This window comes from Argiope bruennichi, chromosome 10 (genome assembly GCF_947563725.1).
Source record: "Argiope bruennichi chromosome 10, qqArgBrue1.1, whole genome shotgun sequence".
NCBI classification, from domain to species: domain Eukaryota; kingdom Metazoa; phylum Arthropoda; class Arachnida; order Araneae; family Araneidae; genus Argiope; species Argiope bruennichi.
Genome location: NC_079160.1, coordinates 97,454,413 through 97,474,811, shown reverse-complemented (window position 1 = coordinate 97,474,811; position 20,399 = coordinate 97,454,413). Strand labels below are relative to the sequence as shown.

Here is a 20,399-nt window from a genome sequence, read left to right as displayed (position 1 = left end):
AATACCAGGGCAACAATGTAATTTATTGTTGTAAATTAAATTAAGAAATATTTTCAAAAAATCATAAAAATTCAGGAAAATTTTGCACTATTTTTAAATAAGTGTAATTAAAAAGATAATTTTAAAATGCTGAAATTGTGAAAAAAATTACTTTTGCTCCATTATATTTTTATATCGTATAAAAATAGCCAAATTCAGCTTAATTATGAACTAAACAAAATTCTAAAATTTCGAAAAAAATTTTTAGGTACACATTCTTACCCTTCAAGATACATATATACCAAATTTGGTAGCTGTAAGTCAAACGGTCTGGACTGTAGAGTTTCAACACACGCACATACACAAATATTCATCGTTATTATTAGTAGAGATTAGTCCGTAGGAATATACCTATTTCAGTGGACTTTTTTTCATATAGTAGAAATATTCTTTTCGCATTTTATTTTCATTAATAAGCTTTTTGATTTTTTTTCATTTTGTTTTAACACTTTTTATTCTTATTTGATATTACTCTAATACTGCTCTCCTAAAATTCTGATGCACTAAGTTAAAGTATTACACAAGGCAGAAAAATCATATACGTTTTAATTATTCATTTAATCATATGCATACTTTACTAGAATAATCATCTTAATTTATTTCATGAGTTTTTTAATTACTTCTTTCATTAACTAACCTTTTACACTCAATAATGAAGAGGTTTTCCATACGTGTTGGAAAATCATTAATCTAAACATAAATAATGAGAGAATTTGTTAAATTTTAGAAGAATTTAAAATTCTGAAAAGTATGATTTTATTAAAAAATGTGTTTAAAATTAAAGTTTCTGATATTCTTAATATTTGTATTTACTAAGTTATTACAGCTATTGTATTATTGTTGTAACATTGCTTACTTTCCCTCGTTAATTTATAATATTATAGAAGTCACTTTCATGGGTATAGTTAGAATAAGAAAAGTAAAAATGATTTTATATAAAGTCATTTTTGTCATTCAATCATTACAATTTTCCAACTAATAAAAATGAAAACATATAAAAAAATTTCGGGTAATTTGATTGTTAAACTCAAATATTTCACCAAATTAAGATTTCTGATAACTTCGAGGTGAAACAATTCATGCAAAGATCATCTGAAAATAAAACAGCTTCGCTAAAATTTGAATCCAGACTCGTCTGCGTTTATTTCCATAGTTCAAACTTTTCATAAAACTGAGATGTATAACAAGAAAAGCATAAAAGTGAATCATAATATGTTCCTTGAAAAAAGTAAATTAATTTACGAAAAAATATTCATTGATAAAAACAATATAATTGATTACACTTGGAATAAATTTCTAGATATTTTTTCCGAATTTGTATTGCTTACACAAATAAATGTTATAAGAATGTAATTTTGTAAAGAAAATATTCTTAGATATTTCTCTTCGAATTTCTTAAAATAATATTAAATAAACGTTTATGTAATAAATATAAATTAAAAGATATAAAAATAATAGCTAATCGTTTTTACTTATTTGAGTTTTGTAAAACATAAAATTCTGTAAAATGGATATTAAGAAAAGAAAAACAATTTTTTTTTTTGTCATCGGCACAATTATATAAATGGGAAATCAAAAAGTCTGTTAAAATAACATGCATTATTGTTTCATTTTATTACTTTCAATAAATAATAGCATTCCGATTTTTAAAAATTCGCCACACGATTTGCTAATATTTCTGCTCAATATCAATAAATATCACATTTTAATTTTTCCAGATTCGCCAAACGATAAAAATAGACTAATAGACTAAACAAAGCTCAGTTTTCTTGATAAAATTTTATCATTGAATAAATATGAGAAATCACTTTCATACGTTAATAAACTCACCTACATGCGGTTCTATAGCTGTTGGAATGCACACTTCTTACATTTCGTAGTTTCGTTATTTAATTTCGTTGCGCAGTTATGTTAAATTTATCCCCAATTTTATGCGAATAAAATATAAACTGGTATAAAATTGGTTTTTTATCAACATTCCTTTCTGTTTCGATTTAGCGCAGTCTACCCATTTAACTCATTTCTCTGTTGCGGGTACAACATGATGAAGGTTACTCAGAGCAACTCACAGAATCAGCTGACGTAGCGGATTCAATTAAGTTTGATTCTCTAAGCTGTCGCTCTTGTCTATGCCATTAGTAATGGCGTTTCCTCATCAACGTTATGTGAATTTTTCCGAGCCTAATTTGAACTGAAAGCCGTGGAAGGCTGTCTTGAAACAAGGAAGACAATAGTAGGATGGGTTAATTTTTCATTGGAGCTAATATGTTATTTCGTTTTCTGCTTTAATGCTGACAGAATAGGACGCTGTCTTTTAGTTTCGTATTTTCCTAATGGTAGCGTGTCAGATTCACAACACAGAATATGCTGTCTGGTCAATGTGACAGTCGAGTTACAGTGGCACATAATGCTTAATTTCCACAATTTCTTATTATATGTCTCACAGTTAAAAGTTTACCATTCACTGTCTCGTAAAATAATGGATTAATTATTATTTACTTAAATAAATATATTAGGGATCTACGGTTTTACTGGTTACTTCATCGAACATCGACATAGACCTAGTTAAAGAAAGTGTAAAATGGCAAGTTAGTTTCATGCATTGAGTTAGTTAAATATCATAATCATTATCAATTAGCCGAGTTTTATATTTATGCGTCTCATGCTAACATAAGAAAAGATACTATGAAATGCAAACTTTTAATTAATAACATATGTAACGTATTATTAATATTTAACATAAAAAACATAATTATGAAATATAATTTATTGAACCTTTTTGGAAATATAGCGTTCACCGTATTGATAAACTTAATTAAAATAACAAAATAGGGTAATATAGATACTGATTTTAAAATATTCTAAGCTGATTTGGAGAGTAAATGCTTCTACTAACTATAATAATTTCAAAATTTGGTAGCTGAAAGTCAAACGGTCTGGCCGGTAGAACGAAAACACATACACCCACCCACACACCCCATGCATGCATACACATTTATCCTTATTATTATTGTAGAATATTTAGTAACTTTTTGAAACTATCTCTTGATTAGATGTAAAAAATTTATTTATGAATATGCAGTCACAGGAATCTGATTTTCTTTCTCACCGAGGAGAATAATAGGAGATCCACACATAAACGAGGGATCTCCTATTAAAATTTAGAAGTAGCAGTAATGAGAATTTTTTTCATATATGGAATGGCCTTTCTTAATTAACAGTAGTTTAATATTAGTTTCATGGTTAAAAAATGAAATTTTTATATTTTTCGTACAGTTGTAAATTATAGTGATTCTGGCCTCTACCTCTGCAGAAGATATAGAGATTCTCAAATACTCTCAATTGATTTATACTTTTTGAAGGGACGGGACTTTGAGGTTAGAAGACTTCAGACTCCAATTCTGATGAAATTTTTAAAAAACGATGCTTAAGTGATTTTGGTACGCTTCAAATCCGCCGGAACCAAACGCCCTCCCACTGGTACAGAGCGGACACTTTGGAGGGAAATACAATTAAGATATCATCTATTAACTGACAATAATTCTGAATCATGGAATCCAAACGATCCAAAAAGGAAAAAGATCCAAAATTCCATCTGACAGTGAACAGTGAAAAGAGTTTATTCCGCTCAATTACAAGAAACAAAAATCACTTTATTCTACCCGAAAGTATAAATTCACAGTAGCTAAATACAGATAAAGCGCGCAAAAAAGGCATTTTTTAGTATCAGCAGCAAAGCGAAATTAACAGCACAAAGTGCTCAGTGAGAATTCGCTCAATTATTCTCTTGAGCTCAACTCAATTAATCTTCAGTTCTGTCTCTCAGCTTTTCAAAATTTCAAAGACAAGGTACAGAGAAGTCTAGAAAGATCAACATAACACGAGTCCTAATGGAATTTTCACCAAGATTTCTATAATTTGTGGAATACTCGATAGTGTCGCCAAATTGCCAAATGGTCTCCAAGCAAGTCAGTCATTCACCTGGTATTTATTCAGCATTCATTAAAACTATCTATAAATTTTTTTTTAATTGCCATGAAAATAGCTACGCAAGGAAGCAATATTATATATATTATATATATATCCTTTGTATTGATTTAAAGCGGCTCACTAGTGTAATTAGGCTAAACAAACTAAATTTAATTTCTACTCATTTAAAATGATTCATTGATATGGCCTGAGGTAATTAATTTAAGTTTAGCTCTCAAATATAAAGGATTATAGAATTGTACATATGATAAACTATATATATATATATATATATATATATATATATATATATATATATATATGTAATGATATTTTAAACTTTTAATTTGAACTTAATTAATTTCCAAGATTTTATCTTAATTTAACCCATAGTAACTTCATTCTAAAATATTCTCTTATTTCGTGATCCAATTCCACTGTCTCTACTTAATTAATTTAAGAGAAGCTTTCTTAAATTGCTGAATCAGCTAAAATCTAACTTTCCCACACTGCGCGTGAAGAGATAAAATACCGCTGATCAGGCAAATTCTTTTTTTAAAATCTCCCTGTGTTTCCCCTACCTTCTCCGCGCATGTAATGAAAATCCCTATTGAAATCTCATAATACATTAGCACTGTAAAGAAATATTTTCCCTATCAAAATGATAGGTTATATAAGACCAGGGATAAAATGTCCAAGAGCTTTTCATTCTTTTTCTGTGTCACTCTGTGTGCTCATCGCTTGTACATATGCTTGCTTCTTCAATCTATACTTATAATAAAGCTCAATGTGTGTGTGTGTGTGTGTGTTGGCGCTCTACAGGCCAGGTCATTCAACATACAGCTATCAAATTTGGTACATGTATACCTTAGAGGTCGGGAATGTGCACCTGGGGTCCCTTTTTTTGAAATTTTAATTAGAATTTTAATTATTAATTAAAAACTAACTTTCCCGCCAAAAAAATCTTCCATTTTCCCCACCGCCAACTTTTCCGCCAAAAAAAATCTTCCATTTTCGCCACCGCCAAATGAGTAAGGTTTGTTTGTTTTTTCTCCCAACAGAAAAGAGGCTAGGGTTAACATTTTTCGGCGGATTATTTCAAACGATACTGTTTATTTTCTTAATGTTTGATGCATTTAAAATTAAACATTGTTAATGAATCGATCCTTCAGATTCAATCTGAAGTACTTTTGAATTAAAATAAAACAGAATAAAGGAAATTAAAAATTTTTAATCCGCATAGCGTTACCCCAACTCGCGTAGAAAAAAAAATCACGTATTTGCGTTACGTAACTGGCGAAAAAAATTCACGCATGCTCATTCTGTTCTGACTGTTGTCATGACAACCATTATCAGCAGATGATTTAAATTATTTTTAGGTTAGTTGCATTTTTTTGTTATTAAAGTGTATTTATGTTAGTTATATATTTTTTGTATATGTTTTTAATTTTAAGTACATCGTTTTTTAAGTAATTTTTTAAACCTGTTTTAGACCGATTATTTTAAATGATTCATTTTATTTTCTTAGTGTTTGATGCATTTAAAGTTAAACATTGTTAATGAATCGATCTGCTCATGATGAATCTCAGAAAATTTTGTTGACAAATTCTTAAGATATTACGTAAATTAAAAAAGATATTCTTTAGTGCCCATAAAGTTTAAAAGCTGAGTGATTCTATTTTCATTAATCAGTTTATAAAAAAAAATGATTTGTTTCAGTAAAAAATATTATTCTATTAATTGCAGATTAATTCTTTCCACTTTAATTTAAAGCATAAATTCTACGCGTGCTAACAGAAAATTAGAGAGATACATATTACGTTATGACTGAAGGCCTTTATAATATTATGAATGAATTATATGGCAATCAAAATTTGAAGTTTTAAAAAATTTTGATGAAGAAGCTATTAAAGTAGGAATTGCATAAAATACTCAAATATAAAAATTTTAACGAACATTAAGATTGGCGAACCGGCTGGTCGACAAATTCTTGAGATATTACATAAATTAAGAAAGATATTTTTTAGCTCCTATAAGGTTTAAATGCTCAGTGACTCTGTTTTCGTTAATCATGTTATTAAAAAAATTAACATTTATTGACGAACACAAACACACTGATATTCACCGTTACTCTGATTATATTTTACAAAATCTGAATAGATAAACATAAACGTGTAAACAGTTGTGCGCCGGTTTCTATGGCAACACAGCTGGAAAGGGAAAAGAAATTTCTAAGACAGAACATCTGCTTTACCCAATTTTATAGAATAACTTTTCCCCTTTTTCGTTTCATTTTTTTAAAAAAATTACTTAATTAGTAAGAACACCTGCTTTACACAATTTTTTAGAATAATTTTTTCCCTTCTTTGCTTGCTTTAAAAAAACATCTATACTTATATATAAAGTTCAATGTGTGTGTGTGTGTGTGTGTGTGGTGTGTGTTGGCGCTACACAGAAAAGACCATTTGAAATACAGCTACCAAATTTGGTACATGTATACCTTAGAGGTTGGGAATGTGCACTTGGTGTCCCTTTTTTGAATTTTTAATTAGAATTTTAATTATTAATTAAAAGCTAACTTTCTCGACAAAAAAATATTCATTTTCCCTACCGCCAAATGAGTAAGAGTTCAGTTTTTTTCCCTAACAGTAATGATGCTAGGCTTAAGATTTTTCGGCTGATTATTTCAAACGATACTGTTTATTTTCGTAATGTTTGATGCATTTAAAATTAAACATTGTTAATTAATCGATTATAAGATTGATTCTGAAGTACTTTTGAATTAAAATAAAACAGAATAAAGGAAATAAAAATTTCTAATCTGCATAGCGTTACCCCAACTGGCTTAGAAAAACTCATGCACTTGCGTTACCGTAACTAGCATTGTAAATTCACGCATGCGAATTGTGTTCTGATTGTTGACATGACAATCAATATCAACGGACGATGTAAATTATTTTTAGATTAGTTGCATGCTTTTGTAATTAAAGTGTATTTATATTAGTTATATATTTTTCGTATATGCTTATAGTTTTAAGACCATCGTCTTTTAAGTAGTTTTTTTTTAACCTGTTTTCAACCGATTATTTTAAACGATTCATTTTTTTTTAGTGTTTGATGCATTTAAAATTAAACATTGTTAATGAATCGATCTGGTCATGATGAATCTGAGAAACTTTTGTTGACAAATTCTTGAAATATTACATAAATTAAGAAAGATATTATTTAGTGCCCATAAAGTTTAAACGCTCAGTGACTGTTTTCAATAATCATATTACAAAAAAAAAAAAAAAAACTTTGTTTCAATAAAAACTATTATTATATTAATTGCAGATTAATCCTTTCCACTTTCATTTAAAGTATAAATTCTATGGGAGCCAACTGAAAATTAGAGAGATACGTATTACGTTATGACTCAAGGCGTTTATAATATTATGAGTGAATTATATGCCTATCAAAATTTGAAGTTTTAAAATATTTTGATGAAGAAGCTATTAAAGTAGGAATTGCATAAAATATTTAATTATTAAAATTTTAACGAACATTAAGATTGGCGAACCGGCTGGTCGCCAAAGGCGGCTAGTATGAAATAAAACGACAAAATTTAAAAAATTAAAAAACACAAAAATTAAAAGTATCTTCATTGTCTTCAAACTGCATCATGCTTCACAACAAATAATGTTATATATGTGTGTGTGTGTGTGTGTGTGTGTGTGTGTGTGTGTGTGTGTGTGTGTGTGTGTGTGTGTGTGTGTGTGTGTGTGTGTGTGTGTGTGTGTGTGTGTGTTTGTAACATTATTTTATGTGAAGCAGAATGCAATTTGAAGACAGTGAAGACAGTTTGATTTCGTGACATCGTTTTATTTCATTTTGAAGAAGCAGGCATATGTACGAGCGATGAGCACACAGAACGACACAGAAAAGGGATGACGAAAAAGCTCTTGGACATTTTATCCCTGGTCTTATATAACATGAGATATGGATAGGGAAAATATTTCTTTACAGTGCTAATATATTAATAAGATTCTGATAGGGATTTCTGACGGATGTCAATCACATGTAAAGGAAACACAGGGATCTTTTAAAAAAGAATGCGCTTACTGGACATTTTTTACCCCTTCACGCCGAGCGTGTGAAAGTGTCGGCGTTTAGCCGATTCAGCAGTTTTATAAAGCTTATCTTGAATAAATTAAGTAGAGAAATTGGAATTGGATCACGAAATAAGAGAATATTTTTAGAATGAAGTTACTATGAGCTAAATTAAGATAAAATCTTGGAAATTAATTAAATTGAAATTAAAATTTAATATATATATATATATATATATATGCACAGTATTTCTGTTTCGAGGCTAAATAACGCGATACAGAATTTTGGGCTGTCTAGTAGGTTAATTGGATTGCATCCTCGAGGCTCTAATGATCAAAGTGTGCCTAAAAATTCACTCTATTCATTTTACTTTAATTTTGAACCAAATCTATAAAATATGAAATACCTCTACTCATAATAAAGATAAATGTGCGATTGCAGACGCTCTATAGGCCAGATTGTTTGACTTAAAATTACCACATTTAACATATATATACTTTGGAAGTCGAGAATGTGCGCCTCAGAGCGATTTTTTTAAAAAAAATCTTATTCGAAATTCAATTGAATACAAAGTATTGTAAATTTTGCGATTTTTACGTGATAACTTATAAAATTGGAATTAAATAAAAATGAGTTTTGTTTCAAAATTTAAAATTGCGAAATGTTTTGCAATTTTAAAAAATTATTATTATTATTATTTTTGCTTAGTTTCTAAGAATAGATTTATATTGTTTCCCTGAAATTCAAGCCGTTTTCATTGTTTCATGGAATATGTAATGGCGTGATTTTTTTCCATTGTTTGACGTAAAATTACTACACTTGACATAAAGACTAAACTAAAGAAGACTAAAACTAAAGAAGTAGTATAGATTACAAGATGAATAAAAATGTAAAGTTACAGTAGTACTGCGAAATTTAGAAGAGAGATTAACCACACATTTGTGTTTTTTAACAGGTCTCCGATACCATAACACTAGTCTCAATCAAAAATACTGATGTACAATTTGAACAGATGTATTACAATTAAAATAATACACTTTTAAGTCAGACAATTGTATAAAATTATGAACATAGAGTTATATCTGAACGATTTAGAGGAAATTAAATATAAACAATATCCCTTAAAAACTAGCCGATCGTCGAAGGCAACTATTAAAAATATATATAAAATCAAAATTATTATAGAATTGTAAAAAATATGTGGCAGTTATAAATTAAAATGAACCTGCTTATATAAATCACGTAAATCATTTCGAAGTGTTAAATAATTGGTACAGTGTAATTATACAGGGTGTCTCAAAAACCTTGAACGCGACTTTTATTCCTTAAATAGTGATCATAGACATATACTGTAAATTACAAAGTTGCTTAAGAAAGGTGTAAAATGTTATGAAGTCGATTAAAATTTTCAGGGGATTAAACTTCAAAAAATGCAAAATTTACATTTTTATATGGACCCCGTACAAAATAATTCCCAGTAAGTAAAATGTGCCCCATCCTCTAATAAGGTCATGTACAAAATTTCAGCAATTTATCACAAAAAGTCTCAAAAATATGAAACTACCTGAATGCTGACTTAAATCACTTTTCGATGACTGGTTATGAGTTCGCAAACAAGAAAAATCATGTCGGATGTTCGTGTTTTAGAGGTCGTACATAAATTTAAAAAAAGTAATGATTGAATAAATAAATAATAATTTTTCTATTTAATGGTTCAAAAGTATTAAAAATTTGTAGAAATAATGACTTAGTAGAAAGATTACATAAAGAAAGATTACTTAAAGGAAAGATTATATAAGTTTTTTTTTACAAGTTCATTGACTGTGCTATTTTTAAGTTATATTCTGTAGTTCATGACATAAAATTTCAAAGTATTTTTCAGGAAGAACAGATTTTAAAATTTGTATTTAAAACTGAAGACATAAAGCATATTTTATTTCCTTATGATGCATTCCTGCGTCGCGCCATTTGCACTGACTGCTTTAAACATTTCCATTTTAATTTGTGATTGTCCCTTCACCAACTTTGTTTTAACATATCTATGACAGTTTTCATGATAAAATTCTGAAATTTTGTACATTACCTTATTAGAGGATGGGGCACATTTTACTCATTGGGATATTTTTGTACGGGGTCCGTATGAAAATTTAAATTTTGTATTTTTTAAAGTTTAATCCCCTGAAAATTTTAATCGATTTCATAACATTTTGCACCTTTTTTTACGCACCTTTGTAATTTACAGTATATGTTTGTGATCAATATTTAAGGAATAAAAGCCGCGATCAAGGTTTTTGAGACACCCTGTATAAATGCATATTGCTATGAGATTCGCTCATATATTATATCTAAATATATAGGATTTGAGTATAATTAGTATATTAGTAATTTGAAAATTTGAATATTAATATTACTTGAGTAAGACATTTTTTTTACTAAACATTGCAATCCCTTTTTTATGTTAATATATAATTAAAAAATACAAAATAAATAAACAGTCTTTACATATGATTTTTAGATGAACCTGTAACTGGAGACATGAATTGCCTCACGCAGCTAGAGACAAAATGATGCCATTGTTATTTTTCTATTTTGGCTTTTGTAAACAGAATTGGAATTTATTTTGGAAAGACAATACATTATGGTTATCATGTAGTTACCAAAAATATTAATATAAAAATTGTTAAATGTTATAATATTAAATGTTGAAAAGATGTTATAAGAAAAACCTAAACAATATTTTAATGAGTATTTACTTTGTTTAGATGTTACGGAATGACATTAATGTTAATAACTATAAGAATTTAACAAGCAAAAATAAAGAATGTAATATTTAAAATGTTATTTTAAGAATATTTATTTATTCTTTTTTCATTGTTCAACTTAAAGCAGTTTAGAGACACGGAGTCAATGACTCCATAAATAACAACAAAAATTTTGAAAAAGAATAACTCGATTATACTCACGTGTTCATGCTTATACTTTGTCAATATGCTGTTAAAGAACAACGTGTAGGTACCGAGATAATTGCATTCAAAGACAAAAAAACAACAAAAACACGTGATAAATAGAGCTAATGAACAACGCGGAGTCATTTTGACTGCCGTCTCCAGTTACAATCTAATTTTAATATTATGTTATTGTAATTTTAAATTAAATAAATATATGAAATGAAACACGTAAAAAATTATGAGGTAAATGTTAAAATAAAGGATACGATACGGATTGGCTTACAAAATGATAATTTGAAATTTTTGTTATCGACTCGCAAATTTGTAAAATTTTACGCACATAACATGCGATTTTTTTTAATTCTCAATAAATTTATTATATATTTATTTTATGAGCCATCGTCGCTCAAATAATGATTCTGGTGGGGCTTCAATTTTTCTATTATTTTAACACAGAAACTCAAATTCATTAAAAAATAACCCTAATAGCCTTTTATCTTCAATTAATACCTAATTTGCTCAAAATCAAATATTGGAATAGGACAACTTGGCACTTGTGTATAGTTATTCTTACTCTAAGTAAAAACGCTTTTGCATACAGGCATACATGTTACATATTATCACTCTTACTTGCTTACGCATTATCGCCTCTGTATGCATTCATATTATTTCTATTTCTTTCACACACAGGAAAAAGTGCAGACAGACAGACAGTTAAAACTTCATCTTATTTTATTCTTATTTATTTGATATGGATCTAAATTATCGATACCAAATTCAAATACAGTAGACTCCCGATTATCCGCGCCTGCCACACTAAGTTTTTTTTTTTTTTTTGCTCCCAAGCAAAGAGAAAATGCTTCCAAAGCAAGCAAGAAGCAAACACAAATGACTGATTTCTTCAAAAAGGTGTAGTTTTACAGTTATGCTTTTGTAATTACATAATACATTACAGTATTAAAACAGTACATATGTATTCATTTTTCTGTGTATCCGTGACGCCTCTCGTAAGTACAAAGCACTTTTCTGTTTTCATTAACAAAATGCATTTTAGGTCAGTTTTGAGTGATATACTAAAATATTAAGCGTTAGTTAAACATTTCCTGCTGTTCATTTTACGTTTTATTGTACATAAAACGATTTTTCAAAGTTGGATTGAATGTTTTCTCTTTTGCAATACCCGTTTTTAGCTTTTTTCGGGTTATCCGCGATTTTTGTTATCCGCGGCAACCGCGCCACCCAATTCCGCGGATAATCGGGAATGTACTGTATGTATCAATTTTTATCTAGTTTTTTTCCCATTTTGTAGCCATTGTGTTCACTTGTGCCCGGATAGCCTGAAAGACAGACTTTTTCTAAATGAATATTGTTCGACATTTAATAGAAATTTGCAAATTTGGTGTATGTATCAAATTTGATCCATCTAGCTCAAAATGTTTTTGTGCTATCGCTTTCGAAGACAGACAGACAGATATAACTTCAAAAATGTGTTTTTTGGACTCAGAGAAAAATGGATATTCGTCAAAATCTTGATTTCGAATTTTTACACGAATTTTTACGAATTTAATTGAAACGAAGTGAATTGACGAAACGAATTGAATTTTACACGAATTGAAACGAATTTTTAAACTCGCTTTGTGCACTTCGTATGTTAAAAATTAAAAAAAGAACGAACACAATAGAAATCAAAGTAAGTAATCGTAATCTTTAAAATGTTCTAATTATTTTTATTTTAATCATACAACTACTCCCGTCAAAATAATTTAAATCTAATATCGTTCGTATACCAGAGCAATCTTGAATCTAATATCGCTCTCGAGTTCTAAAATACCTATGTTTTGAGAATACTATGATTATTTCAAGGAATTTTTATTTCACATATCAGTTTTTTTAGGAATCGTCTGATGTTTACTTGTCTCTGTCAACTGCGAAAAAAAAACTATCTTTTATGCATCTGGTATGACAATTTTATTATTTTGAAGCACTTAAAACTTTATCGCTTGTTCCCTAAATTTTTTTGGTGTATGTTTTCAAGAGGAAAAAAGAACAGGAATAATCACCATTGTTAATACAGCTGCTGCATATAACTTTTTACGACTGTTTATATTTGAATACCAGCTTATAACATGCATGCGTTTAATTCTGTTGTTGAACAGCTGCGTTGCATCATTATTGTTCCAGGAAATCATATGTATTTTTTTAGTAATTTATATATAGAGCGATATCGCTATTCAAATATATTAATTGAAAAATTAATTAAATTTCTTTAATTTTCATTAAGTTATGTAAGTCATAAGTTCATTCTTTAGTGATTTATATATAGAACGATATCGCTATTCAAATATATTAATTGAAAAATTAATTAAATTTCTTTAATTTTCATTAAGTTATGTAAGTCATAAGTTCATTCTTTAGTGATTTATATATAGAACGATATCGCTATTCAAATATATTAATTGAAAAATTAATTAAATTTCTTTAATTTTCATTAAGTTATGTAAGTCATAAGTTCATTCTTTAGTGATTTATATATAGAATGGTACATCTGATACATTAATTAAAAAATTAATGAAATTTCTCGAATGGTCATTGTATTTTCATAATAAACTAAATGAAATAACTAATACTAAAATGAAATAACAACATGTTATTCTATGATTCTAAAAGTGCCAATAGTAACTGACATTATTTAAATAAGGCGTTAAAATTAGTATAAAAGTAGCTAAAAATGCACTCAGCCATTTATTATTTTCATGATGTAAAGTAACAGTTACATTTCTACAAAACAAACGATAAATTTGTTGAAACACTTAAATCAATTTCAATCCAATCACGAATTGTCTTTTTCATTTTTTTATCTAGATAAATCGAAAATTTAAGCGAAAATCTTGGCTTACCATGCATCTAATCTGCAAATTAACAGCTATTAATTGAAATTTTAACCTTCAATTATGTTATCATTATCCAAGAAAAGAAATTTCTTCTTAATCAAATAAATTACTCTTTTGAAATCTGAGTTAATTTCATTATTTATTTGTATTCATTAAAGGACTTTCTCATGTAAAAGTAAACGGAGCTGCTAAATTAAATTTCAATGAATGAAGGTTTTTCGTTTTGGTACTTTTTTTTTCTATTCTTTTAACTTGATCTTTTTGCTGAAATCTTTACTTACAACTATATCTTTATTTTATTGTTGTTTTATTTCTTTGCTTTCATCGATCGATTGAAACTAATTTATCGCACACTTCTGAAGATATTTTTAAAACTACTTAGAAAATTCTTTGTAGAAAGAAGACATCAGTTACAGAAATTTAAAAATGTGTTCGTCGGAAATAGTTCTGATTTTTTTTTTGTGCCGATTTTGAAAGTTTTATGAAAAAAATCAGATTATAAACATATTATGGAATAATTTACTTTTCTTTTCTTCACTCATTTTTATTTTTTGTTCTGAATAAAAGCTAAAAACTATTCTCATAATAAGTTTTAAAATAAGTAGCTGAGAAATTGTTGAGAAAGCGACTGAAATAATCAACGAACATTTAAAATGTCAAAACATTTTCTTGTGTGGCACATAGTTTTAAATAAAATAATTGCTCTAAAAAGTATATTGACGAATTTTAAATTATTTGAAATTTTCACATTATTTCCATTTAAGACATATCTTTGTTTTAGATTTTTATTCTATTTTTTAAATAAAATTTATAGGTTTGTCAGCTATTTCATACAAAAAAAAAAGTAGAGTTATGCTTCGTTGTGAAAATGAGATTATAAAAATTACCTTTTGGGATGGAATCTTATAAATATGCCATTGCATTTTTAACTATTTTTTTTCATTTAAACGCTGTCTACATGGACTTAAATCGTAATCATGGACTAAGAAAATAAATGTGTAATTTGTAGTCAAGATATGCAATAAAAGAATGGTTGATACAATTTTTAGCATAATTTAGCACGTATAAACTTTGTATATTGGGAATGTGCGCCTCGAAAAACCATTTTAATTAATTAAAAAATAAGCTGAATTTTGACATTTTTTCATGGAAATATTACTACACATAAAGGAATTTTATACCGTTTTAAAATTTATTAAATTGTCCTTCTATTGATATGGATTACATTTGCGCAAATATTTTCTGAATTTTGGCAATTTTTAAAAAGATTTTTTTTTGCCTAATTTCCAACTTTTAATTACATTGTTGTCTTAAATTTCGTATCTCATGCGTTGTTCCATCAAATATTTAATAGAATGTTTTATTTCATTGTTAAAAACTAAAGGAGAAGAATTCTATTTAATATCTGTGCCACTTAGAAGATGAATAAAAAGGTGAAATTAAAATACCCCGAAATTTAATTTAATGAATCGGACATAAAAGTTTTTAATAGTACTATGATGTCATGGAACTGGTATCCATTAGAAAACTTTATTTATAAAATGAATAGAATATATTCTGAGTGGACAAATTATTATGACTGCTTGGTATTTATATGCAGAACAGCCATAATATCATGTTGTTGCCATTAGAGGTCAAAATAGCCCTAAAAAAGGAATGCAGGATAAATGAAGAAGGGTAGGAATATGAAGAAAACATTACGAAAGCATGGACGAAAACTGCATTGATACAATACTTTAAACAAGAGGAAGTAATATTATGGTTTGGGATATGACATCTTGAGGGATGTATAGACTTATTGATTCCTTTGAAATAATGTTTGAATGCCTAAGGGTATTTAAGTATATCCTGTTCATCAAGTATATAAGATCAAGTATATCCTGTTATGGTCATAAAGCTGATGTATTCTTAGTTTGGTCATAAAACTGGCATTGTCGTTAGATGGTTCAAAGAGCACGGCGGTACATTTACCTTGCTTCATTGACCCACACAATCACCAGATCTCAATCCATTTGATAATCTGTGGGATGAGATCGAACGGGCATTAGACAGCCTGATATAGTCCCATCAAAGCTTAAATAATTAGAAAGTGCTATACATCAGATATAGTTTCAAATTCCTCATACTACTTAGCAACAGCTCATAGAGTCCATGCCACGAAGAATCCATGCAGTGTTAAGGGCAAAAGGAGGTCCAACATCGTGTTGTGAAGGTTGCCATAATAAATTGGTTGCTCAATGTATATTAAACAATTATAACAACGCAGCTTCAATGTCTCATAATTCGGCAGAAGCACAAGCATGAATTATCTAAATGATTTAACTGAAATTAAACATTACCAACACCTCGGTAAACCATTTTTTCGTTAAAAGACGACTAGTTTATAAACATAACGAAATTTTATATTTTATAGCCTTTTGAAGAAAATTTGAATTCGGAAATTGTTGTCAATTCCTTGAGGTAAGACAAAAACTAAAATTATCTTCCTGTTTACGTAGTAGTTTAAATATTTGAAGTCGTCTATAGTTTGGGTGCAAAGCCAGCATATATTTTCCACCTCTTCTCTTTTAAAGATATCGTATTCACATGTATTCGAACAGACACATATGATTCTTATTTTTTTTCCATTATTCAGGTTTATTTGAAACAATAAAATCTATAAAATTCTCTTCAAAATACTGCAATCATAAAAAATTATCTTTGTATTAAAAAAAAAAGATTTTTTTGTGATTCTGCTGGTAAAATACCAGTGTTTAACAATAACTAGGACACGATATTGATTTAATAATAAAATTATCGCTACATTATAAACATTCATAATTCAATTTGGCAGAAATCCATTTTATTTTTTTTTAAATTGATGGATTTTCCTAATAAGTCCTGACAAAAAATAATTTTTCTACTTAAAATCTTACATTCTTTTTTATAGTAAATGGTTATTTGCCTTTAAAAAAGCATCCATTCTCTATTTTTTTTCTTCTTATCATTAATAAATCGATAGAAAATTTTGCTGAAGTAGTAATGTATCAAAGAAAGTAAAGTTTTTATCTTAAGACTCTCAGAAACAGCTGAATCATGAAAAAAAGATGGGATGAGATTATTCAGGGATAAGTTTCGAAGAAAAGAACTGCGGTTAAAGTGAAAGACAAAACACGAATAAGGTGTGCAAGTGCGTAATTTAATTAGTTCGGACTTTTAAAAAAGTCTTATTTACTTCAGCTTGTTTGTTAAGGAAATAAAAACATGACCATAAAAATGTTTTTATGAAATTATCATGGGAAATATCCAATAAATAAGTTATGCAAAACGTAAAATTTAATTAGTTTAGATTCACAAAAACTGAGGCTTTATTTTTTTAGAAAAATAGGATTTGGAAATATTTAGTTGGAATATCTTAGAACAATTATAAGCTTGCTTGTCTTGCTTATGTTTCACTAAACCGAATTATCCTTTATATTTTGTGTAAAGAAAGTATAGTAACCATCAAAAAATCCGAACTTGAGATTTTGACGAATCACTCCGCTTCAGATCTCCATGAGTTCGGAAAATACATTTTTAGAAAATGTCCGCCTGTCTTTGACGAAGATAACTCAAAAATGCTTTGAGCCAGATATGTGAAATTGGGCCTATTTTATTTACAACAAATTTGCAGTTTTCTATCATATTTTGAGTAAACTCTCTTCAGAGGAAGTCCGTCTGACCGGTTTCGAATATAAATTAAAACTATAATTACAGAATGAAGAGATCTAAATCGATAAAATTTGGTTGTTGTTGTTTCTTATGGCACTTGCCACGGACAAGCCCGCTGTTCAAAGCCAGCCGATTTAAGCCTAAGGAGGAGGGTCTCTTGTTTTGATCGTAGAGCCAACTTGAACCAAGAGCACGGCTTGACTACTCACGCATCACTCATTCGCTTGCACGACTTCTTTTTACAGGAGGGCACATTCACACATAGAACAGGAAGAACAACCATGCCCAAACCAGGACGCCTAGATCACAGGGAAGGTGCGCTACCCCTATGACAGGACGCCGGCTGAAATTTGATACAAAGATTTAACACGTATAGTGTAGATGCCTGCCAAAATTTGACGAATGAGTTGATGCTCTGTCGGTGAATACTTTCAAAACATAATCAAGCCCGATAATTAAAAAACGCAGTGACTTTCATATATCAAATTTGGTATGGGATTTTGAGACTACAGGTGTCGTTTTGCGTCAAATTTTTGTTTCAATCGGTTGATAAAAACTTGTCTAAAATACAGATTCGATTTTTGGATGCTATTAACGCATGCCAGGTGTTAATCGCCAAATAATGCGCAAGGATGACAAAATAGATCCGGTAAAATTGCTAAATTCATGCCAAAAGTTAATATTTAGTAACTATTGTACGCCAATGCCATGTAATTCGTTCTCTGGCATGATAAGTGCATTAGAGATTATGCGAGAAAATTTTTGGAGACCTCTCCTGTTGCTTTATCCTATATTTTACAAAAACATTTCTTGTCTAAAACTAGATTAAAATAAATATCAAATAACTTGAAATATATTAAAACATCCGCACAGGTTAATAATAAATTGAAAAATGTTATATTTATTTTTGTTTAAAAGTCCGACGACAGCTTTGAAAATATTCATAATGTTTACCCATAATCTTATGATTTTATTTATTACACAGGATTATTTTAATGAAAGGCATTGTCACAAAATTAAGTTTGAGTTTGAAAATTTATTAAAATTAAACAAAACATCGTACAAAAATAAAATTAATATCATCAGAAAATTAATGTTTGGAATTTTAAAGTGGTATACGAGTAGTTTTTGTGTCATATAATATGTTACAAAGTTATTGGAATAAATTCTAAAATTTTAATTATTTCTAATTAATTAAAAATCTAGTAAAATTTAAAAACATCTTGGAAGTAATCTATCCCATGGCATATACTACTCAAAAAGTAATTGTTAGCTCTAAGTCCAATATCCTATTACAAAAACAAAAAAATATATCAAAGATTCATGCTGGTGTGATGTTTGCAAAAGCTAATATTTGGATACGCTGTGTATATTTATACCAACTAAAATGTTGGATGATATAGGTAATTATATTTTTCATGGTAACTCATGAAAGGTTTTTTTTATAAAGTAAGCTTAACATAAATGTGTAATTATTAGTAACTAGCCTAGTTTGGCGGCCAGCTGGGTTAGCTTGGGTTTTTACTCGTATTTACTTTCAATTAAATCTATTTTGCGTATTTTGATATTCATAATTCTCACAACGAATTTTTCTAAAGAGTCAAATTGTTATATACATTAAAGTCGTGTTATTTAAACAGCCTTACACCTGCTCTGTTTATTGTGTTCATGAAGTTCCTAATATTATCTAGTAATAATACTTCCCCGCTTAAAATGTAGCTATCTGTGTAATTTATTTCAAATTGCATATTGACTTTTGCACTAATGTGATTTCACTTTTTGCTTTTTCCTGAAGACTACTCAAAAATTTAGAAGAATCTTTTTTCCTTCACTTGCAGTAATAGAAGAAAATCATGCTGTTTAAGTTTTCTTGAAACAGTGAATAAGAATTGAATTTCATCCCAACATTGGAAACATATGTTGAAAAATATGAAAAAAAAAAAAAAAAAAACTTAATTTCTAAAATTCAGCAAAAATTAGAAAAACTAAGTTGGCAGCACTGAAAGATAATATATTATCAAACATACAAAAGAAGGTTTGAGCAACAATATTTTTCAGCACTATTGCCTTAATTGAAAACTCCTTAGTCTCGCTCAATTCCTACTTTCTTGTATACTGTGGCGGATTGGCGAGGAGCGAGGATAGAACCTGGGAGCTTGCGGTTCGCAGCCCAGTAACATGACCACAATACAAAAGCAATTGCAAAAGCAAAGACTTTCCCTCCAGTGAGTCGGAGGTGAGACGAAAGATATGGCTGTTGAGTGGTGTTGTATTTAGCTGTTGAGTCTAATGCGCCTGTACCCATTTGAATAGTGCCAAGCGTTATGGCGAGCGTGGGTGGATGAGTGGTTGCTGTTTGCGCCAAGTGTGTCTGACAGCTTTGCTTGCTGCGTCAAGTGTGTCTAACGACTTTTGGGTTGCTGCGTCAAGTGAATTTGACGACTTTTGGTTGCTGTGGGTAGATGGCGCCACAACAGCTGTACGAAAGTTGAAGGCTCATCGTCCGAGGTCACCAATGTAACAGATTGGGATGAGCGAGGACAGAACCTGGGACTTTGTGGTTCGTATGACCACAATACAAAAGACCACATAACAAAACATGACCACAATACAAAAGCAATTGCTCTTGTAGCGTAGCTGTTAACTGGCTTATATGTTTTCACCATAATACAAAGTATGAAAAAAGTATTATTATCGTCAAAAAAAAAAAAAAAAAAAAGAAAGAAAGAAAAGAGAAGAAATCGAATTTTAGATTTTGTCGAATCTCCAAGTT

At 29.0% G+C, this 20,399-nt stretch overlaps 1 protein-coding gene across 5 annotated transcripts in view; it reads right to left on the bottom strand.

The window, feature by feature from the left end:
- The window catches only part of LOC129987949 (uncharacterized), a 109,743-nt gene that overhangs the window by 54,901 nt on the left and 34,443 nt on the right, over positions 1-20,399 (bottom strand). Inside the window, exon 1 of one of the 5 annotated variants that reach the window (XM_056095966.1) lies at positions 1,874-2,203. The exons of 1 other annotated variant lie outside the window; for it this stretch is intronic. The gene's annotated coding sequence lies outside the window, so the exon portion shown is untranslated. Of the gene's footprint in view, positions 1-1,869; positions 2,204-20,399 lie in introns of those variants that run through there. 3 more of the 5 variants (XM_056095965.1, XM_056095968.1, XM_056095969.1) reach the window with 3 other exon arrangements.